Here is a 24,661-nt window from a genome sequence, read left to right on the forward strand (position 1 = left end):
ATGAACCCTATCGGATCTCAGTTGACAAGGTTAGCCAAATTCAAGCGATCGAGCAATGCTTTCTTTGGTGGCAAATTGTGTTCTTTGTCATTTTCGTCGAATTTTTTCTATTGAGATTGAATTTACACCACACTGCCTGTGGGCCATCCTCGATGCTAGGGTCGACAAAACCGGTGTCACCAATAAAAACAATTATTTCGAAGCCCTGAAGGGCACGTTGGAAGTACTCGATCCATAATAGCTGAAAACCCTTGTGAAGAGCGCTTGCAGGAGATCTTGAAGGCTAAAGAAAGCCATAACAATTATTGAAATGTTCTTGTTTGCCTTCAGTTAGGCTTATTTGAAACCATTCTAATCAGGGCACTTTTTTATCACTATTTTTTCTGGAATACTCCTTGAGATTCGGTAAGCTCCTTTTTTTTCGACCAATTAAAAGGCCATTTCCCGGACATCATGTCGCGTTAAACCATAAAATTCATCCGTGTTGCTCTTTCAAGTTCTTCCTTCTTCCAACTTTGTCTGTCCATCCTTTGTTTGTAATTCAGCGGCATCTGGAATCAACTAGACCAAAGAAAAGTTTCAAACCTGTATCACCAATTCACCCCACAAAAACGTGTACATACCAACCCACACAGCATGCAAAAATTTAAATGCAATTTATTTCATTTATTGTTATCAAACTTGCAGTTTCGCTGTATCAAATAGTTCCTCTTCTGTAGGCGAGCAAAACTTTACTGCATATTACACGAAAAGTTTGTTTAGTCGCCGGAAAAAACCTTAAAACCACAATCAAAAAACATACAATTTTTTACAATCAAAGTATTTGCATGGTTAATGCTAACGTTTCCCCTTCACCTGTCAAATTTTACCAGGGCTTTTTGAGATAAATTACCGTATATGTTTAGGTGCCACTAACGACACCAACGACATGTGGAGTGAAGATGAGTTCAGTCGTTGGTTACACACGATTATCCCGAGGGTCTCGACGAGTGCTTGGTTTAAGGTATTGAATGTAGGTCGTGATTTCATTCGCGTGATATCTCGGCTCATGTCCAATCACTACAACCTAAACGCGCATCTCTACCGCATTGGGCTCGCAGTAAACAATCTTTGTGATTGTGGCGATGGCTACCACGACATCGAGCATGTTGTCTGGTCGTGTATCCGGTTCCATACTGCTCGCTCTCAGCTCTCTAGAGCACTGAGAGCACAAGGCAGACAATCGGATGTCCCCGTCCGGGATATCTTAGGTAGCCGTGATCCTGATCTTCTGCTTCATCTATACCTGTTCCTCAGAAACGTCGATGTCAACGTTTAATGATGTTTCCTTCGTTGTGTCCCTGTTTCATATTCCTCCTATCCGATCTATAAACTTTTACTTAGTTGCGGCAATACATACACACACTCTTTACAGATACACGGGCCAAAGGTTGTGCAGTCAACTGATGATTCAACAAGAGCCAAAGGTTGTACCGCTAAGGACAACTCTACACGAGCTGATGATTGCGCCGGCTAGTGACCATTCTATCCTGGATTCCTCGAGTCGAGAAGACGCACTACGCTAGATATGGGGTACATACTAGGGGGGCGTTGCTGATTAAGGTGAAGGTGGAAGCTAGCCACAAATGGCTGCCATAATGGCGCTCATTTCTTTCATCTCCCTCCCTCACTCCTCGCCCAAAAATCAATAATTTTGCGAAACAGTGTGAAGAAAATGATCGTTTTCGCACACTTCCCATCAGGTAATATCAACCAAACTCTAATCGATTACTCACAAGATATAAAATTTTCATCTGCTGTCGCATTGTATAGGGAAAAACGTCGGAAAACTCGAGCAAGTGCTCTGACAGTTAAATTTTCTTTTTTCAATCTTCGGCAATGGTTTTGTTTGTATTGGTGAAAGCATCGTTATTTTTTCGACACTGATGCCAGACAACATAATCGGAACAGCTATCAAAACCACTCAATAAAATATTATTCGTGAGTCATAGCGTTTCATGTCATAAAAATCAATAGAATAAAATTTTGTTGATATCAATACAATCATTGTTTTTACGTTTAATGGGTCTATAATGTAAGCGACTTTAACATTGGGTAAGAAAATTGTATTGCAGAGCTCGGAACACTGCCACGACTGCCTATGCTTTCAAAAACAATAAACAGAAAAGCATTACATTCAATCAAAATGTCTCGGCCAACGAAGAGAAGGGTTAAGGCTCTCCAACGTGAATATGTGGAAACAATACGACCAACGAAGGAAAATATTAATGAATTATCAGCATCGAGTTACTATGCGGAAGAACTTGTTAATACCAAAAGAGCCCCCATTTCGCATGTGTTATGAATTTGCTCATGTTACGCTCGCGTATAATCAGAATTTTACTTCATACGCAAATGCACCTTCTATATATATTTATGTATGCAATTGTTCATCGGAACATTTTGTTCATACATCTAACTTCAGTATTGAATTGTCATTTTTTTTTCAAATGTATTCAAAGACTCGTATCAATGAAGCACCACACAGTCTGATAAGTGAATTGATCTGTTTAAGTGTGCTTTGCTCTTCTCTCACAAACACTATTACCCCATTTTTACACGTGGGTTTACCTATACTACTACAATGGCTAGCTTCCACCTTCACCTTAATGGTCAGCTGCATCCCAATAGGAAGTATCCCGTGTCGGGCACACGTACAGAGCATTGGAGATAGCAACATCCCAATTACGAGAACACTTGTTATACTAACCTCGAGCCGACCGCGAGTAATCGGTTACATATTAAACACATAGATAATAAGAAAAACTGTCAAAATATTGAACTCCGGCCCCGCCAGGCTAACGCCATATGAGCCTTGATAAAAATATATATTTTGGAAAAAAAAACCGACATCTGTCAGAAATCCTTTAAAACTTACTTGTAAACCCAATAATTTAATTGTTGATTGTCGGAAACTTCTCAAAGTTGGTTCAAGAATAAAAAACAAATCATAAATTGTAGTCTAAGAGGTTAATAATAATTTTACGGATATTCAATTGTTTACAAGTTACATTTTATGTTCTCTAACATATGTATAAGAATAAAATCATCAGGAAAATGCACTATGTAGAGCTTTAACTCCCCTGGGGTCTCTCCTTTGAGAACATGTATTTTCCATCGTTTCTACATCAATGGAAGGTAGCAACTTATTGAAGGTAAACCAGTCAGAAAAGATTACAATCGGTCGTGTCTAGCGTATTGGCGCACTCCACTTGTGTTTCTCTGGACAATAATAGGGGCGTAAATAATTCCATCATTTGCCACCTTGGGTCCTTACGATAATCGTCATTAGTTAAAGCAATTGTCAGAAAAATATTGATTTCATACGAATAATGAAACGATTCATTTTCGAATCACAACGGTTCTACCCCGGAATATGTACCACAAAAATAGACTGCCCTTATAGACCAACAATCATTGATTCATTCAACCGAGGTCGCAATGCCGTACGGAGGGACCGAAGGTGGAAAAATCGTGTCGAAGTTATTAATGCTTATGGCCGACTGACAACTTTTTCTCTTGGCGGCCAAATGGAAGCAAAATTCATGGCGTTCCATGCGGGAGAGCCCGAGAAGGTGTCCCAATCGAATAATGGTAAGCCAATACCGCTGGCGCTGCAAAGATACACCTGTTGTCACGGATTGATTTATGTTTATGGCGTTTTAAGTATGTACGACAGACTCGCTCAATTTGAGAGGTTATATATAGCGATATGGCACTTTTTGTTTTTTTTATTTTCTCAATATTCATTGATACGATCGACATCCATTAGGAGGGAACTCTTCGACGAGGGTGATAATGTAATTTATGAATACAAATACAAAATGAATACAAAAAAATGATTGAGATTATTATTATAAACAATGTTAAAATATGTTGATTTAATGGCTGCATATGATGTATAATGCAATGCACATATGTGAACTGATACTGATACTTAATCAGAAATTCCTATTCGTTTTGAGTGTTGTTTTTTAAATCTCTAAATTTCAGCGCAGTTTTGCAAAGTTTTGAAGATAAATATAAAATAAATGCTGTTTATTTTCTCACGGAATTTACATAATTCCCTAATGATATTCCTAATGGAATGTAGCTCTCGATAATGGCAGTATATGCCCGAAGCTTTCGGGACACGTGTGGATAAGGCGTAGCGTAACTATGTTTGTTGTTTTTTTGAGGTGACCAGTGAAAAAATTCCTCTGTGATCAGCACTGCATTGAGTGTGACTCGACTGGACCAGCTAACAAGTTTCTATTTTTCCATTATTCTCAAACAATGCAAATCAAAATTGTATATTGATCTGACGTGTTATTTCTGGAAATTCAAAGATTAAAGTGACTCTGTCTTTATTGTAAGAAATATCAAAAGAAATAATTGTTCAGAAAACATTGATGATTACATCAGTACATTACAATACAACGGTGAATGATTAAATGAGTAATAGTAAATAAAGGAATTAATGAATAAAAATTTATTTGTTCTAAAACTTACAATAGTCCTACGGACTCATGGAGCGCCTCGTTACCTCTGTTTGTGAAGTCTACATTAAATAAAACAAGATTTCAATCTGTTGAAGCTATGGAATACATAACCTTAGGGGAGGGTATGTATTATAAATGTAGTTATGAAAGTTATCCAGAATAACGTTTCGCTGTATCGTATCGAAGTGTATGATCTTTATTCTTGCTCAAGATGAGTCTAAAACAATCACCGACTCTCATATATCCGCTTTCTAGGGTGACTGGATTCAATGGTCATCACAATTCAACGAGACTCCAGATACATAAACATAAGCGGAATTTGAAACAACTATTCGAAATTGCAGAACTGCTGAGACATTTTTATCTCGATTTGAAATACCACTGGAATATACATTCAGCCATTCCATGTCAAACCGATATAGTGGTTCTCTGATTTTTGTGAAAATCGGTAGTTTTGTTCCTTATCGCAAAATATTAGACCCGTATCTTTTTTTTCAAAAGGGTGTCCATTTCCATTTTAGGGTGGTCCGAAAAATCAACTTTTTCCCCCTTTGTCCAAAAATTAGTTTTTTCCAAAAATAAGGAGTAACGGTAAGTTTCTTCGTTTTTTTTCAAAAATTAATGCTTTATTCTGCAAAAATGGTTACAAATTTAATATTGTCCATAGCTTGTCACAACTTTTTCCCATCTGTCTGGCTTTTCACGGATCCCTTTGCGGAAATAATCGGCCGGTTTCTCGGCTAACCACGAATCGATCCAATTTTTGACTTCATCAAAGTTGGAGAAGTGCTGGTCAACCAGTCCATATTGCATCGATCGTAAAAGGTAGTAAAAGAACGGAGCAATGTCTTGAGAATACGGCGGGTGCGATAGGACCTCCCATTTCAGCGTTTCCAAATATGTTTTGACCGGTTTCGCGACATGCGGCCGAGCATTGTCGTGCTGCAAAATAACTTTATCGCGTCTTTGCTCGTATTGTGGCCGTTTTTCCTTCAGTGCACGGCTCAAACGCATCAATTGTCGTTTGTAAAGGTCACCCGTAATGGTTTCACACGTTTCTAGCAGCTCATTGGAGCATTAGAGCCATTGGAGCAGTTGTTTGCACGTGAAAAAACGGTGTTCGACGTCTCGTGGCTTCAATTCATACGGCACCCAATGTCCTATTTTTCGGATCATTCCCATTGCTTTTCAACGATCGGATACGGTTTGCTGAGCTACTCCAAGTGTATCTGCAAGTTCTTGCTGCGTTTGTAACGGATTTTGATCGAGTAAAGCCTCCAATTCTTCATCTTAAAACTTTTTTGTCGGTCCGGAACGTTCTTCGTCGTCCAAGTCAAAATTACCACTTTTAAACCGTGCAAATCACGTCTAACACGTCTGACACTACCATCAAAACGCGATGACTTTCCGCAGCTTTTTTCTTTGAAGTACTGAAGTAACACTCCACGCAAAAACACTCTCGGTGGTACGAAATTCGACATATTCGAAGTGACAAAAAACTATGTTGTTTACGCTTCAACTTTTTGACATATAATGAGAAAGACGCGCAATGACAGTAGCTTTCCAACGAACGTCTGGAAAATTGATTCACTGGAATAATAATCAAGTTATGCCATCTATTTTTAAAACCGAAGAAACTTACCGGTACACCCAATACATAACTTTTGAACTACTGAACCGATTCAGATGATCGATATATCAAATTTAAGCCAATGAACTGGTCTTCTTTAAGAACACCTGCGAAAAGATTGGGTTTTGTTTTCATGATTATTGATTGTATTCTTTTTTTATGGTTTTCGTGGTCTCGGGACCAAAATGTTCAGTTCAGTAAATACAACAACTCCGTGAATAAAGGATCTACTGAAAATAAAATACGTGGATTTTAGAAAAACTTTTCATATTTGTTTCTTTCCTCAAAATTTAAAACCTGTATTTTTTATTTCACCCGTTAGGGTCCATTATGAGGAACCAAGGCGCCTAGAAGTATATCCTAAGGTGGGCCAATATGCTAAACCCACTCTGCAGCCATCTTGGAAATCTACTGTGTTTTGTTTGTAAACAAAACACAATACGCCTGTGCCCAAGCTCGCTCGTGATCAGTCTGTCTCTTCCACGCTTCAAGCAAATAATTCCCCTTCTGCTTGTTTCCGTACTGTTTTCATATACCGCTCTTCTAACCAACTTAGTGACGAAACGGCCTCACCTTAGGATATACTTCTAGGCGCCTTGTTAGGAACTATGGTGCTCTGAAAAACCTGCTTATTTATCAACGCCTGCTTAAAACCTGCTTATTTATATACGCTCACATTAAAAAATTTGTAACTTTTGCACCGCTTATTATTCTGAGCCTCAATAGTATACTTTTAGGCGAAAATTTAGAATATGTTTGTTTTTAGGGGTTTCGGAGACACAGCTATTCAAAAATATTAAGTGTTATGTTTCATTTTCATAAAAACTTTTGGCCCACGCCGAAAATCTGACTTATTCAGGTTCAAAAAATACTGAAAAGTTTAAATAGACCAAATCTATTAATTACGATATTTTTTAAAAGTTTTTTTGGATGGAAAAGTAACATCCGGATGGATCAAAATACGCGTCGTAACAGTACTTACGATCACCAACTACGTGTAAAATGCTAAGGATCACCAAAACAAGCTCATGGCTTACGATGTCACTGTAAAATGCTATCCCATTCTAACGGGTATTTCAATAGGGACGCTACAAAAGTAGTCCGATAGGGACAGCAAACGACGCCATATTTTTCCCGCTCTCTCGACATTTCTCTTCAGTAAGGTTTGCAATTTCATAATGAAAAGATCAACAACGAGTCGAAATTATCAAAATTTACTACCGAAATTCGGAGTCAATGGCCTCAACTTTAAGAGCGCTACGTCCAATTTATGGTCGTCATAATCGTCCTGCCAAATCAACAATTGAGCGTCTAGTAGAATAATTTGAATCCACGGGCACAGTACATAATGGTCCCGTGCCAGTGAGACAAAGATGTGCCCGTAGTGTCGAGAATATTGCTGAAGCTAGCGCATCAATTGAGGAAGGCCCAAATCAGTCTCTCACACGTCGTTCTCAAGCGTTGGGCATCTCTGTGACGTCGTTATTGACGCAAGAACAGAAGCGTCGTATGTTCGTGCATTGGGCTCAGCAGCAACTTGAAAATGATCCGGATTTTCATCGAGAAATCATAAGATCATAATACCAGGGATAGACATACAGTTGTACTAGCGTTGTACGTGTACAGCGTTGTACAGGTACCATGGTAGCATGACAGACATACATTGGTTGTACATTGTACCGCATGTCAATCTGACAACCAGAAATTTGGCCAATTTTCACCACATATTTCAATGAAAAAGTTTTTTATTTAGCGTCTGAACTATCAAACACAACAAACAAGTTTCCGATCTGAGCTATTAATCCAAAAGAAAGTCAATGAAATAAATATTTACCAAGTGTTTTGATTCAGTTTGTTCATGCTATCCACCACTAACCGTCTATGGCACTGCGCACAATACAACTGTAGCCATGTACAACGGTGAAATAGGTCGGTACAGACACAGCGATTGTACCGAGATGCTTGCATGGTTCTAGCGCTGTACATGGTGACAGACATACAATTTTCGAAGTACAACGCTAGTACAGTTGTATGTCTGTCATAAGTATAATACCAGGGACAGACATACAGCTGTACTTGCGTTGTACGTGTACAGCGTTGTACAGGTACCATCGTAGCATGACAGACATAAAGGGTGTGCCACATCAAATTGCATCACGGAAAAAACGCTGTAGAAATTTAATTTTTAGGAATTATATCTTCAGCTTTCGCTTATAATCAGATAAGAGTGTATAGATCACGTTGGCCATGCTTCACTGTCAATTTTTCGTAAATTTGGAAAAATGTCGTCGAACGAAAAAGAGCGTCGTGAATTAATCCTGCGCACTCATTTCGAGAATCCGGAGTTGTCACATCGGGACATCGGTAAGATGCTGGGAATCGTCCAATCCACGGTCAGCAGAGTACTAAAACGATGCTTCGAGGTTAGGTTAACCATCGACCGGAAGGTGAAGAACGGCAAAAATGGATGCTCCGTCAGTGAAAAAGATCACAAGCGCGTAGTTAAGCAGTTTAGACGTGATTCGAGAAGTTCGGTCCGGGATGTCGCCAATAAGCTGAATTTGTCAAGTTCATTCGTCCAGCGGACCAAGCAGCGGGAGGGCCTGCGTACATACAAGGTTCAGAAGGCTCCTAACCACGACGAAAGGCAAAACATGGTGGGGAAGACGCGAGCCCGGAAGCTGTACACCGAAATGCTGACGAAGCCGCAATGCCTGGTAATGGACGACGAAACCTACGTCAAAGCGGACTTTCGTCAGCTGCCGGGCCTGTTGTTCTTCTCCGCAGAGGACAAATTCAGCGTTCCGGAGGAGATTCGCAAGCAGAAACTATCCAAGTTTGCCAAAAAGTACATGGTGTGGCAAGCGATCTGCTCTTGCGGAAAGAGGAGCGCCCCCTTCGTGATGACCGGCACGGTAAACGGGCAGGTTTACCTTAAGGAGTGCCTACAGAAGCGCTTACTACCACGATTGAAGCTGCACGAGGGCCCGACCATCTTCTGGCCGGATCTCGCTTCGTGCCACTATTCAAAGGACGTGTTGGAGTGGTACGAAGCCAACGGGGTCACCTTCGTGCCAAAGGAAATGAACCCGCCCAACGCGCCGGAGCTTCGCCCAATAGAGAAATATTGGGCGATTATGAAGCAGGCCCTCCGGAAGAACCCAAAAGTTGTCAAATCGGAGGCGGACTTCAAGAGAAAATGGATTTTGTTCAAAAAAAAACTACAACCTGACGTTGTACAGAACCTTATGGACGGGGTAAAGAGGAAGGTGCGAGCATACGGGCTTGGGCTCGAAGTATGAATAAAAAGAAAATGCCAAAAGTTGTTTAATAGTTTTTGTTTTACTGTCTAAAATTTTCAAAAGGATCGGTCTACTGGGCGAATTTCTACAGCGTTTTTTCCGTGATGCAATTTGATGTGACACACCCTTTACTTTGGTTGTATATTGTACCGCATGTCAAACTGACAACCAGAAATTCGACCAATTTTCACCACACGTTTCAATGAAAAAGTTTTTTATTTAGCGTCTGAACTATCGAACACAGCAAACAAGTTTCCAATCTGAGTTATTAACTCAAGAGAAAGCCAAAGAAAAGAATATTTACCAAATGTTTTGATTCAGTTTGTTCATGCTATCCACCACTAACCGTTTGTGGCGCCGCGCACAGTACAACTGTAGTCATGTACAACGGTGAAACAGGTCGGTACAGATACAGCGATTGTACCGAGATGCTTGCATGGTTCTAGCGCTGTACATGGTGACAGACATACATTTTTGGAAGTACAACGTACCAGCTGTATGTCTGTCATAAGTATAAGAATCATAAGCAAAATATGCGTTATTGGTCAGGCAGTAATCCACACGTACTCCATGAGTCACTATTGCATCCCGAAAAAAATATAGTGTGCGGTTTATGGTCCGGCGGCGTCATTGGGCCGTACTTCTTTCGTGATGATCAAGACCGGCACGTTACTGTGAATGGGAATCGCTATCGCTCAATGATGACCGAATATTTTTGGCCCGAATTGGATGATATGGACTTGGACAATATGTGGTTTCAACAGGACGGCGCTTTAAGATGAAACCAGAATGTCGCGTTATACCTCGCGTCGCGACAACTGTGTTCATTTTGAATATGTGTGTTTCCATATAATCGTCCACAATGATGCGTAGCGCCATTAGCATCGTTGTACTAAACGCTGATGTTTGTTCTAAACTGCTTGCGTTGAATATGTCAATGTGTTGTTTTTAAAAACATTCAATCGATGTCGTGAACACACAAGAATAAGATTTTTCTACGTTCTTAGATTTGTTGAAAATCAAGTTTGAAACAAATTTCATCGGATTAGTGGGAGCAAACGAGTGCCTCTGGTCAAATGAACATCGACTGTATAAAAACACCCACGCAAAGGAAAAAAATGTACTGATATATTGAATGTACTGAAACAAAGAAGCAAGTTGCAGCTAAACATTTTTTCAAATGCTAAATATCTTTTTATATGGTTTTGTTTTGTAGTGGAAGAATAGTTGTGATGAAAAGAAGGTAGAAGAGCCTCCGTGAGAAATATATTCGCGGAATAAATGCGCTATCACAAGCTTAAGTTCAGAATCAGCACCGACTGCAGTTCCACCATGGCCGTACTTTTAAGCAACAAAGTTTTTGAAAACACATCCGCAAAAGAAGGTAAATTATAACTACAGCTACAGAAAGAACAAAATTTTTATATTCTATGACTGCCAGCAAAAATCGATCGGATCTCATGTGGATAGTTCCGGCCAAGGTGCTATACTATAGGTGGACCGCAATGTCAAAATTGCTGTTCGGCCATTGCTCGTGAAAAAACAAATTTGTTTACAAAACATATCATATCTTTTGGTGACAAATTCATTCGTCGGCAAAATAGCTGCTCGCGCTTTACTGTAGGTAGGTAATTTTCTGGATTTTTTCGTATAACAATTTCTCATAATTGCTTCTACTTTTTCAGATATCTACAATCAGCGGTCGAATTAAAAACAGTGCAGAAGGATGTTTTGAGTATGTTTTAGCTTCTAGCCGCGCAATCAATGCTTTTTTTCCAAGCAAGATGTACTTCTGTTTGGATCCTATCGGCGGGGAAAAAAGTACTTACGGCGACGGTGACAAGAAATAGCGCTGATTGCGAGATTACCAGATCCAGAAGATCCGGAAGGGCTGTTACAAGTAATTGGTTTTGCTAGAGCAAAAGGAGGTTGACAATGATTGCAACAGGTTCGTGTTTATTTTTCAAATTAGTGGACTTTTGTGTTGCTAATATATTACAGGTGAAATAAACTGTTGGAATCACGACTATCGATCACGCCAGAAGATCCGGAAAGAGTTGTTGAAAGTAATTGGCCACAGAAAAGTATCCATTTATGAAGTCTATCTCCATCTCGGGGGAAAGTGTGGTAAACCATGTCCGGGTTGTTTTTCGTTATGCGGACCTTGTTTCCGCATCCTTTTACTGCACAATAATACGGCATCTGAAGAAAATAAGATATTCACAATATAATTTTGGCATGATAGAGAACCGCGAGATGAACGATTATCTGTGGAGGAGTTGGACAACAGATTTCTTAGACTTATAGCACTTTAATCACACTCACAAGCTCTTCAAATCCTCACTGTCCCCCAAAACTATTGAATAATATGTAATTATTGCAGCTCTAGTACACTATTTTTCACGAATATATATTTGCTTATTTCTTTCTTCAGTTGTTTTCCTCAGCGAGTTGATATGAAACCATAACGACACAACCAAACAAAAAGTAAACAATGCAGAAAGCTACGTCTCGCAACTCGTCTCACGTATTGTCATGAAAGTGTCAAGAACGAAACACCTATAGTTTAGCATCTTGGTTCCGGCGAAGTATCTTGTGCGCTGAATACTGTTCTGGTTGCCAGGGGGAAAGCGAAACTCCAAGGAAGAGAAACAAAGGGTAGCACAAAGCTTTTGATTTTCGTTCGGTTCATAGTGAAAACAATATGTGTAGTAGAATCTACGAGACATGATGCCCTCGCAAAATACCTTTGCGAATTGATGGAGAAGATGCCGATATCGACCCTCTACAGCCCAACCCCGCCTTTAGAAGGGCTTCACGGATTTTCTTTTCAAATTATTCAAATTATTGAAATTGGTTTTATGCTGACAGCTTTCTGCTAGGAGTATTTTATGTTGAAAGTCGGAAATTCGAGATATAGGTGGAATGGGTTTTTTAGACGAATAAAAAATTTGGGTCTTAGAGGGTTGAACCATTGGAAGCTGAGTTTTTGGACTGATGGCTCACCGATTTTATCGACTCAATGCAAATGCTAATGCTAATGCTAATGCTGATGGCTCACCGATTTTTATCGATTGTTTTATCGACCTCCTCCTTAATCCTTAAATATTTAAAAGTATTATCAATGGGTATGCGAGAATAGAATAAAAACGAAATTTATGTTTTAATTGTTGTGTTTTTAATTATCTTTTACATAACCAGTAAGCAGTAAATCAGGTAGCTGATACGAAGCCTTACTAGAATTGCTTTCTATTTGAATTCCTGTAGCTGACAAATCTATAAGAAATGAAACTTGAGAACGCCATTCTCCCAAATTCATAGAACCTTCACAACCCTCTGCACTCATGAAGTTGTGGAGCACCGTTACTACTTCCACACATTTATCAGCAATTTCTGGAAGTAATTATATTAGGTTAGGAAAAAGTAATCCATTATTTTTGGGTGAAATTCAAAACAATTTTAATATGCTTCAGATTGTCCGATTTGGATCAAATATACACCGTTTTGTTGGTAAATTTGTTGCCATTCTAAAGGTAGATTCATAATGTCTCTACAATAGAGGGCTTGGTCTTTATTAGCGAAAAACCATAGCAATAGATTTTTACAACCTTCTCTAGATCCCAATTTCTTGTCACTCTTTTTTTTTTAATTTAAAAAAAATTAAAAAAATTTAAAAAAATTTAAAATAAATTAAATTGCACGTATTTTACTGTTGCAGTATCGGCATCATAAACATCAATCACAATTTCAGCGGAATGGCTTGCATTTTTGCGTTTATAAAATAAAAAGTGTAAAATGTACCGAATTTTCTCTTTGTTGACCTCCATTGTTAACACTCACAACTGGATGGAACGAAAAAAAACAAGAAAAGAATTTTCTTTAGTGTGAAATGCCACCTTTACAACAAGCCTAAACATAAAACTGTATGATCGATATTACGCGAGATATTGATCACTAAAGCCAGCCAACGAGAAAATAATGGAGAAATTTTCCCCAACCTAATATTGTCTTTCCCGATATTTTTCAACGTGTAACCAAGATAAATTAAGTTTTCAGTATTTCTTCTAACATGATAAAGCAGATAATTAAAGCTTCCGTAAACAGCATAAGGTGTTGCATGCGGTTGGGCTTTAGAGGAAACGCTGTAATACCAACAACATAATGTGCAAATATTTTGTAGGAGTCAGACGCTATATAATACCAGGAACAGACATACAGCTGTACTTGCGTTGTACGTGTACAGCGTTGTACAGTTACCATCGTACCATGACAGACATACTTTGGTTGTACATTGTACCGTTTGTCAAACTGACAATCAGATATTTTTCCAATTTCCACCACATATTTCAATGAAAAAGGTTTTTATTTAGTGTCTAAACTATCAAACACAACAAAAAAGTTTCCAATCTGAGTTATTAACTTAAAAGAAAGTCAATGAAAAGAACGTTTATCAAGTGATTTGATTCTGCTTGTTCATGCTACCCACCACTAACCGTCTATGGCGCTGCGCACAGTACAACTGTAGCCATGTACAGCGGTAAAACAGTTCGGTACAGGTACAGCGATTGTACCGAGTTGCTTGCATGGTTCTAGCGCTGTACATGGTGACAGACATACAATTTTCGAAGTACAACGCAAGTACAGCTGTATGTCTGTCATAAGTATAATGCACCAACATCATTGAATCGTAGGGAATCTGTTGAGCGTTTCGCTTTGTTTTTGTTTACATGTAAAGCGGCGACGCGAACGTTAGATTGTGATTACGAATCAACCGATTGCGTCAAGCGAATTCTTTAGCACAAAACGCAAGCAATGACAGCTGACGACGAAGCGACGCACAACGCGGCATTTTGGTCCCACTTTTAGCCACACGGCGAATTTAACCCTTTCGTTATGAGCGTCGTGTATAGACGACATCCGCGCAACGTCCTGTGTGTACGAGTGTCGTGTATAGACGACATCCGCGCGACAAGCTGTGTGTGTGAGCGTCGTCTTTAGACGACATGAGAGTCATACTGCACATCGATCACTTTTCGGCGCAGTGCTCCGTACAGCGGTAGCGCTCCGACGGAGCACACTGCCGTATTGAGAGGGTTAAAAATCGATTTATTGAAAACCATGTTTGGTGAGCGTGTTATCTCACGAAATGGCCCAGTCAATCGGCCGCCTCGGTCGTGCGATATGGTGTTCGACTATTTCCTGTGGGGCTACGTCAAGTCTATGGTCTATGCCAACAAGCCAGCGACGATTGATGAACTTCGTACGGATATCGAACGTGAAATTGTAGCAGTATCAGCCGATTTATGCTTAATTGTCGAAAATTTATGCAAGCGTGCCCGTGGTGTCCATGCAAAAGAAATCGAGTTCCATACATAATGACATCAAATGTACTTTCACATGAATAAACAATTTAATTGATATCCAAAACCGTGTTTGTTTTATTTATTTTAAAACACTTTTGTAGTGCTCCTATTGAAAAACCCGATAATTACTATTCGGAAAAACCTTTACAACACCCTCGAAATTCTCGTTAAAGTCAATATTCTCGTGTTGGGGGTCTTCTTTGCCACTTGGTTGCGCGTTCGCTTACTAAGCGATCGATCGTGAGTTCACTATGTATAATTTACAATTTATAGAACCATAAACGTGTAAATGTACACGCATGAAACCCGGCTCTGTTACAGTTAAAATGCTAATGAACCTAAATAAACAAACAAGTGGGATAAAAATAAATTTCTCGTGTCAGAAAAACTGCTTCAATTGTTAATTTTTTATCAAAGTGAAAAATGTGATCTTGCTTGCTTCGTTATGTTTTCTGAAGTTGAAGGCGATCCCACGATCCACGGCTTTATAAAGGGTTAAGCAAGCTAGCGAGCGAGACCATTTCTCTGTTACTTCGAAATTACAACTAAATAGATTTCCGAGCGGGCACCACCCTATGAGCCACCGTTCAGTCCGGCTGCAGAAAAGAAATGGGATTGGGAGAGAAGAGCCTAGTGTTTAGGCAAGCGAGTCCGAAGGCAGAAAAGAAATGGGATAAAAAGAGAAGAGCATAGTGTTTAGGCGAATGAGACCATTCCCCTGTCACTTTGCAATTAAAACTAAATGGATTTCCGAGTGGGCGGCCACCGTTCAGTCCAACCGCAGAAAAGAAATGGGATTGGGAGAGAAGAGCATAGTGTTTAGATGCAATTACAACTAAATGGATTTCCGAGCGGGCACCGGCTTATGAGCCACCGTTCAGTTCACCTTCAGAAAAGAAACGGGATTGAGAGAGAAGAGCATAGTGTTTAGGCATTTGGGCAAGCGAATCCGGTGGCAGAAAATAAATGGGATTTGAGCAGAGTACCACCCTATGAGCCACCGTTCAGTCCGGCTGCAGAAAAGAAATGGGATTGGGAGAGAAGAGCCTAGTGTTTAGGCAAGCGAGTCCGAAGGCAGAAAAGAAATGGGATAAAAAGAGAAGAGCATAGTGTTTAGGCGAATGAGACCATTCCCCTGTTACTTTGCAATTACCACTAAATAGATTTCCGAGTGGGCGGCCACCGTTCACTCCAACCGCAGAAAAGAATTGGGATTGAGAGAGAAGAGCATAATGTTTAAGCAAGCGAGTCCGGTGGCAGAAAAAAATGGGATTGGGAGAGTAAAGCATAGTGTTTAAGCAAGCGAGTTCGGTGGCAGAAAAGAAATGGGATTGGGAGAGAAGAGCATAGCGAGCGAGACCAATTACCTGTCACTTATTACAACCAAATGGACTTTCGAGCGGGCACCGGTTTATAAGCAACCGTTCAGTCCGGCTTCAGCAAAGAAACGGGATTGGGAGAGAAGAGCATAGGGTTTAGGCAAGCGAGTCCGAAGACAGAAAAGAAATGGGATTGGGAGAGTAAAGCATAGTGTTTAGGCAAGCGAGTCCTGTGGCAAAAAAGAAATGGGATTGGGAGAGAAGAGCATAGTGTTTAGGCGAGCGAGACCAATTCCCTGTCACTTATAACAACTAAATGGATTACCGAGCGGGCACCGGCTTATTAGCTACCGTTCAGTCCTGCTGCAGAAAAGAAACGGGATTGAGAGAGAGAGGAGAATAGTGTTTAGGCGTTTGGGCAAGTGAATCCGGTGACAGAAAAGAAAAGGGATTGAAAGAGCAGAGTATAGTGTTTAGGTGCAATTACAACTAAATGGATTTCCGAGTGGGCGGCCACCGTTCAGTCCAACCGCAGAAAAGAAATGGGATTGGGAGAAAAGAGCGAGGGAGTGTTTAGGAGAGCGAGACCAATTCCCTGTCACTTATTATAACTAAATGGATTTCCGAGCGGGCACCGGCTTATGAGCCACCGTTCAGTCCGGCTTCAGAAAAGAAACGGGATTGGGAGAGAAGGGCATAGTGTTTAGGCAAGCGAGTCCGAAGACAGAAAAGAAATGGGATTGGGAGAGTAAAGCATAGTGTTTAAGCAAGCAAGTCCGGTGGCAAAAAAGAAATGGAATTGGGAGAGAAGAGCATAGTGTTTAGGCGAGCGAGACCAATTCCCTGTCACTTATTACAACAAAATGGATCTCCAAGCAGGCTTTGTGCTCCCTTGGCCGAGTGGTTAGCGTCATAACTAACATGCCGGGTGTTCGGGTTCGATTCCCGTTCTGGTCGGGGGAATTTTTCGTCAAAGAAATTTCCTCCAACTTGCACTGTGATAACGCGTATTCTAGAACTTGCCACTCAGAATGCATTCAAGGCGTGTTATTTGGCATAGAAATCTCAACTAAGTACTAATAAAAATGACGCAAGTAATACTACGTTGAGACGGCGAAGTTCCTCTAGGAACGTTAGTGCCATTGAAGAAGAAGAAGAAGCGGGCACTGGCTTATTAGCCACCGTTCAGTCCGGCTTCAGAAAAGAAACGGGTGCAATTACAACTAAATGGATTTCCGAGTGGGCGGCTACCGTTCAGCCCAACCGCAGAAAAGAAATGGGATTGAGAGAGAAGAGAATAGTGTTTAAGCGAGTCCGGTGGCAGAAAAGAAATGGGATTGGAAGAGAAGAGTGTTTCTAAATGGATTTCCGAGCGGGCACCGGTTTATAAGTCACCGTTCAGTCCGACCGCAGAAAAGAAATGAGATTGGGAGAGAAGAGCATAGTGAGCATAGTGAGAAGAGGATATTAAAACTAAATAGATTTCCGAGCGGACACCGGCTTCTGAGCAACCGTTCAGTCCGGCTTCAGAAAAGAAACGGGATTGGGAGAGAAGAGCATAGTGTTTAGGCAAGCGAGTCCGAAGACAGAAAAGAAATGGGATTGTGAGAGAAAAGCATAGTGTTTAAGCAAGCAAGTCCTATGGCAAAAAAGAAATGGAATTGGGAGAGAAGAGCATAGTGTTTAGGCGAGCGAGACCAATTCCCTGTCACTATGTAGTTGTAATTGCACCTATACACTATACTCTTTCTCAATCCAATTTCTTTTCTGCGGTTGAAGTGAACGGTGGCCGCCCACTCGGAAATCTATTTATTTGTAATTGCACCTATACACTATACTCTGCTCTTCCAATCCCATTTCTTTCCTGCCACCAGATTCGCTTGCCCAAACGCCTAAACACTATTCTCTTCTCTCCCAATCCCGTTTCTTGTCTGCAGCCGGACTGAACGGTAGCTAATAAACCGGTGCCCGCTCGGAAATCCATTTGGTTGTAATGTTGTAAAAATTTTAACCAAGCGAGTCCGATGGCGGAAAAGAAATGGGATTGGGAGATAAGAGCATAGTGCTTAGGTGCAATTACAACTAAATGGATTTCCGAGTGGGCGGCTACCGTTCAGTCCAACCGCAAAAAAGAAATGGGATTGAGAGAGAAGAGTACAGTGTTTCAGCAAGCGAGTCCCATGGCAGAAAAGAAATGGGATTGGGAGATAAGAGCATAGTGCTTAGGTGCAATTACAACTAAATGGATTTCCGAGTGGGCGGCTACCGTTCAGTCCAACCGCAGAAAAGAAATGGGATTGAGAGAGAAGAGCACAGTGTTTCAGCAAGCGAGTCCGGTGGCAAAAAAGAAATGGGATTGGGAGAAAAAAGCATAGTGTTTAGGCGAGCGAGACCAATTCCCTGTCACTTATTATAACTAAATGGATTTCCGAGCGGGCACCGGCTTATGAGCCACCGTTCAGTCCGGCTTCAGAAAAGAAACGGGATTGGGAGAGAAGGGCATAGTGTTTAGGCAAGCGAGTCCGAAGACAGAAAAGAAATGGGATTGGGAGAGTAAAGCATAGTGTTTAAGCAAGCAAGTCCGGTGGCAAAAAAGAAATGGAATTGGGAGAGAAGAGCATAGTGTTTAGGCGAGCGAGACCAATTCCCTGTCACTTATTACAACAAAATGGATCTCCAAGCAGGCTTTGTGCTCCCTTGGCCGAGTGGTTAGCGTCATAACTAACATGCCGGGTGTTCGGGTTCGATTCCCGTTCTGGTCGGGGGAATTTTTCGTCAAAGAAATTTCCTCCAACTTGCACTGTGATCACGCGTATTCTAGAACTTGCCACTCAGAATGCATTCAAGGCGTGTTATTTGGCATAGAAATCTCAACTAAGTACTAATAAAAATGACGCAAGTAATACTACGTTGAGACGGCGAAGTTCCTCTAGGAACGTTAGTGCCATTGAAGAAGAAGAAGAAGCGGGCACTGGCTTATTAGCCACCGTTCAGTCCGGCTTCAGAAAAGAAACGGGTGCAATTACAACTAAATGGATTTCCGAGTGGGCGGCTACCGTTCAGCCCAACCGCAGAAAAGAAATGGGATTGAGAGAGAAGAGCATAGTGTTTAAGCGAGTCCGGTGGCAGAAAAGAAATGGGATTGGAAGAGAAGAGTGTTTCTAAATGGATTTCCGAGCGGGCACCGGTTTATAAGTCACCGTTCAGTCCGACCGCAGAAAAGAAATGAGATTGGGAGAGAAGAGCATAGTGAGCATAGTGAGAAGAGGATATTAAAACTAAATAGATTTCCGAGCGGACACCGGCTTCTGAGCAACCGTTCAGTCCGGCTTCAGAAAAGAAACGGGATTGGGAGAGAAGAGCATAGTGTTTAGGCAAGCGAGTCCGAAGACAGAAAAGAAATGGGATTGTGAGAGAAAAGCATAGTGTTTAAGCAAGCAAGTCCTATGGCAAAAAAGAAATGGAATTGGGAGAGAAGAGCATAGTGTTTAGGCGAGCGAGACCAATTCCCTGTCACTATGTAGTTGTAATTGCACCTATACACTATACTCTTTCTCAATCCAATTTCTTTTCTGCGGTTGAAGTGAACGGTGGCCGCCCACTCGGAAATCTATTTATTTGTAATTGCACCTATACACTATACTCTGCTCTTCCAATCCCATTTCTTTCCTGCCACCAGATTCGCTTGCCCAAACGCCTAAACACTATTCTCTTCTCTCCCAATCCCGTTTCTTGTCTGCAGCCGGACTGAACGGTAGCTAATAAACCGGTGCCCGCTCGGAAATCCATTTGGTTGTAATGTTGTAAAAATTTTAACCAAGCGAGTCCGATGGCGGAAAAGAAATGGGATTGGGAGATAAGAGCATAGTGCTTAGGTGCAATTACAACTAAATGGATTTCCGAGTGGGCGGCTACCGTTCAGTCCAACCGCAAAAAAGAAATGGGATTGAGAGAGAAGAGTACAGTGTTTCAGCAAGCGAGTCCCATGGCAGAAAAGAAATGGGATTGGGAGATAAGAGCATAGTGCTTAGGTGCAATTACAACTAAATGGATTTCCGAGTGGGCGGCTACCGTTCAGTCCAACCGCAGAAAAGAAATGGGATTGAGAGAGAAGAGCACAGTGTTTCAGCAAGCGAGTCCGGTGGCAAAAAAGAAATGGGATTGGGAGAAAAAAGCATAGTGTTTAGGCGAGCGAGACCAATTCCCTGTCACTTATTATAACTAAATGGATTTCCGAGCGGGTACCGGCTTATGAGCCACCATTCAGTCCGGCTTCAGAAAAGAAACGGGATTGAGACAGAAGAGCATAGTGTTTAGGCGTTTGGGCAAACGAATCCGGTGGCAGAAAAGAAATGGGATTGGAAGAGCAGAGTATAGTGTATAGGTGCAATTACAACTAAATAGATTTCCGAGTGGGCGGCTACCGTTCAGTCCGACCGCAGAAAAGAAATGGGATTGAGGGAAAAGAGCATAGTGTTTAAGCAAGCGAGTTCGGTGGCAAAAAAGAAATGGGATTGAGAGAGAAGAGCATAGTGTTTAGGCGAGCGAGACCAATTCCCTGCCACTTATTACAACAAAATTGATCTCCAAGCGGGCACTGGCTTATTAGCCACCGTTCAGTCCGGCTTCAGAAAAGAAACGGGTGCAATTACAACTAAATGGATTTCCGAGTGGGCGGCTGGGAAATGGGATTGAGAGAGAAGAGCATAGTGTTTAAGCGAGTCCGGTGGCAGAAAAGAAATGGGATTGGAAGAGAAGAGTGTTTCTAAATGGATTTCCGAGCGGGCACCGGTTTATAAGTCACCGTTCAGTCCGACCGCAGAAAAGAAATGAGATTGGGAGAGAAGAGCATAGTGAGCATAGTGAGAAGAGGATATTAAAACTAAATAGATTTCCGAGCGGACACCGGCTTCTGAGCAACCGTTCAGTCCGGCTTCAGAAAAGAAACGGGATTGGGAGAGAAGAGCATAGTGTTTAGGCAAGCGAGTCCGAAGACAGAAAAGAAATGGGATTGTGAGAGAAAAGCATAGTGTTTAAGCAAGCAAGTCCTATGGCAAAAAAGAAATGGAATTGGGAGAGAAGAGCATAGTGTTTAGGCGAGCGAGACCAATTCCCTGCCACTATGTAGTTGTAATTGCACCTATACACTATACTCTTTCTCAATCCAATCCAAAAATCCAAATCCAAAAAAAATCCAAAAAATCCAAAAACGAATCCGGTGGCAGAAAAGAAATGGGATTGGAAGAGCAGAGTATAGTGTATAGGTGCAATTACAACTAAATAGATTATCGAGTGGGCGGCTACCGTTCAGTCCGACCGCAGAAAAGAAATGGGATTGAGGGAAAAGAGCATAGTGTTTAAGCAAGCGAGTTCGGTGGCAAAAAAGAAATGGGATTGAGAGAGAAGAGCATAGTGTTTAGGCGAGCGAGACCAATTCCCTGCCACTTATTACAACAAAATTGATCTCCAAGCGGGCACTGGCTTATTAGCCACCGTTCAGTCCGGCTTCAGAAAAGAAACGGGTGCAATTACAACTAAATGGATTTCCGAGTGGGCGGCTACCGTTCAGTCCAACCGCAGAAAAGAAATGGGATTGAGAGAGAAGAGCATAGTGTTTAAGCAAGCGAGTCCGGTGGCAGAAAAGAAATGGGAATGGAAGAGAAGAGTGTTTCTAAATGAATTTCCGAGCGGGCACCGGTTTATAAGTCACCGTTCAATCCGACCGCAGAAAAGAAATGGGATTGGGAGAGATGAGCATAGTTTTTAAGCAAGCGAGTCCGATGGCAGAAAAGAAATGGGATTGGGAGATATGAGCATAGTGTTTAGGTGCAATTACAACTCAATGGATTTCCGAGTGGGTGGCCACCGTTCAGTCCAACCGTAGAAAAGAAATGTGATTGAGAGAGAAGAGCACAGTGTTTCAGCAAGCGAGTCCGGTGGCAAAAACGAAAAGGGATTGGGAGAGAAGAGCATAGTGAGCATAGTGAGAAGAGGATATTAAAACTAAATAGATTTCCGAGCGGACACCGGCTTCTGAGCAACCGTTCAGTCCGGCTTCAGAAAAGAAACGGGATTGGGAGAGAAGAGCATAGTGTTTAGGCAAGCGAGTCCGAAGACAGAAAAGAAATGGGATTGTGAGAGAAAAGCATAGTGTTTAGGTGCAATTACAACTCAATGGATTTCCGAGTGGGTGGCCACCGTTCAGTCCAACCGTAGAAAAGAAATGTGATTGAGAGAGAAGAGCACAGTGTTTCAGCAAGCGAGTCCGGTGGCAAAAACGAAAAGGGATTGGGAGAGAAGAGCATAGTGAGCATAGTGAGAAGAGGATATTAAAACTAAATAGATTTCCGAGCGGACACCGGCTTCTGAGCAACCGTTCAGTCCGGCTTCAGAAAAGAAACGGGACTAAGAGAGAAGAGCATAATGTTTAGGCGTTTGGGCAAGCGAATCCGGTGGCAGAAAAGAAATGGGATTAGAGCAGAATATAGTGTATAGGTACAATTACAACTAAATGGATTTCCGAGTGGGCGGCCACCGTTCAGTCCTACCACAGAAAAGAAATGGGATTAGGAGAGATGAGCATAGTTTTTAAGCAAGCGAGTCCGATGGCAGAAAAGAAATGAGATTGGGAGATAAAGCATAGTGTTTAGTTGCAATTACAACTAAATGGATTTCCGAGTGGGCGGCTACCGTTCAGTCCAACCGCAGAAAAAAAAATGGGATTGAGAGAGAAGAGCATAGTGTTTAAGCAAGCGAGTCCGGTGGTTGAAAAGCAACGGTATTGAGAGAGAAGAGCATAGTGTTAAGGTGTGCGAGACCATTTCCCTGTCACTTATTACAACCAAATGGACTTCCGAGTGGGTACCGGCTTATGAGCCATCATTCCGTCCGGCTACAGAAAAGAAACGGGATTGGGAGGGAAGAGTATAGTGTATTGGTGCAATTACAACTAAATGCAGACCGCAGAAAAGAAATGGGATTGGGAGAGAAGAGCATAGTGAGCATAGTGAGAAGAGGATATTAAAACTAAATAGATTTCCAAGCGGACACCGGCTTCTAAGCAACCGTTTAGTCCGGCTTCAGAAAAGAAACGGGATTGGGAGAGAAGAGCATAGTGTTCAGGCAAGCGAGTCCGAAGACAGAAAAGAAATGGGATTGGGGGAGTAAAGCATAGTGTTTAAGCAAGCGAGTCCAATGGCAAAAAAAGAAATGAGATTGGGAGAGAACAGCATAGTGTTTAGGTTAGCGAGCGAGTGGGCGAGACCATTCACCTGTCGCTTTGCAGTTACAACTAAATGGATTTCCGAGCAACCACCGACTTATAGGTAACCATTCAGTCCACCCGCAGAAAAGTATTAGCACCGGCTTATAAGCCACTATTGGTGCTCCCTTGGCCGAGTGGTTAGCGTCATAACTAACATGCCGGGTGTTCGGGTTCGATTCCCGTTCTGGTCGGGGGAATTTTTCGTCAAAGAAATTTCCTCCGACTTGCACTGTGATCACGCGTATTCTAGAGCTTGCCACTCAGAATGCATTCAAGGCGTGTTATTTGGCATAGAAATCTCAACTAAGTACTAATAAAAATGACGCAAGTAATATTACGTTGAGACGTTAGTGCCATTGAAGAAGAAGAAGATGTTATAAGCCACTATTCAGCCCGGCTTCAGAAAAGAAATGGGATTGGGAGAGAAGAGCATAGAAGGGCCGCTGTTCAGTCCAGCTGCGAAAAGAAAAAGGAATTGGAAGCGAAGAACATAATGCTTAGACATGTGAGCGATACCACCTTCATCTCACATCGCAATAACAACTGAATGGATTTCTGAGCGAGTACCGGATTATATACAGATTAGTTTGATTTCAAAAGCCTGTTTTCAAAGCAAACGATTATCATACCATTCCGTTCAGTCGACTAAGAGGTATTAAAGTTCAAAAACTTGCACTTCAGGTATAACGCTCTCGTTTTCGAAACTTTGAACTTACATCCCGGTACATGAATGAAAGTCGTAGTCCTTCGTCAAAAAAGATTTTTAGAAAAGTCCGTCATAGATCCTCAGGGAACGACGTGGGCCAGATGAAAAGATCAAGTTCAACGTGTTAAGGTAACACATCGCACATGGCGAATAGCATAGATTTAAAAAAAAAACAAAATATAATTTTAAATGTTCAAATTTGAATGAAAATTTTCACATCATATTATTTATTTACTTGAAACTCGTATTTCTGATCGTATTACTGGATCTTTGCATTATAATAAAAAGTCGTCTTCAAAAACAATTTTCTTGTGAGATTTTCCACCACTTGCAGAAAAAGCGTTTCTCATTTAAATAGATGACGTATTTTAAACTTCAAGCCTTTCAGGTCGATTTTCATTCATGATTCCAAACTTCAAAATATATTCCGCCTTAAAATCAATTGTTTTTTGGCGCTCTCCTAAACTAGTAAACGAAGCTCAACGCTGTCAACGAGAATATCCGACAAATTATTTTGAGTAAAAACCACAGTTTACAGTGTACTCCGACAAGTTTGC

The 24,661-nt window shown here is 41.3% G+C and overlaps 1 long non-coding RNA gene across 2 annotated transcripts; it reads left to right on the forward strand.

Moving 5' to 3' along the window:
* Positions 1–10,675: 10,675 nt before the first annotated feature.
* Positions 10,676–12,487, forward strand: LOC129777472 (uncharacterized). 2 transcript variants are annotated; one of them, XR_008743246.1, is made up of 5 exons: positions 10,676–10,836; positions 10,894–11,076; positions 11,138–11,400; positions 11,454–11,822; positions 11,887–12,487. It is a non-coding gene; the product is annotated as an uncharacterized LOC129777472 (long non-coding RNA). The 2 variants fall into 2 exon arrangements; XR_008743247.1 differs by lacking the exon at positions 11,887–12,487 and having other exon boundaries at positions 11,454–11,880.
* Positions 12,488–24,661: the final 12,174 nt, after the last annotated feature.

The sequence above is a fragment of the Toxorhynchites rutilus genome, chromosome 3 (assembly GCF_029784135.1).
Source record: "Toxorhynchites rutilus septentrionalis strain SRP chromosome 3, ASM2978413v1, whole genome shotgun sequence".
NCBI lineage: Eukaryota > Metazoa > Arthropoda > Insecta > Diptera > Culicidae > Toxorhynchites > Toxorhynchites rutilus.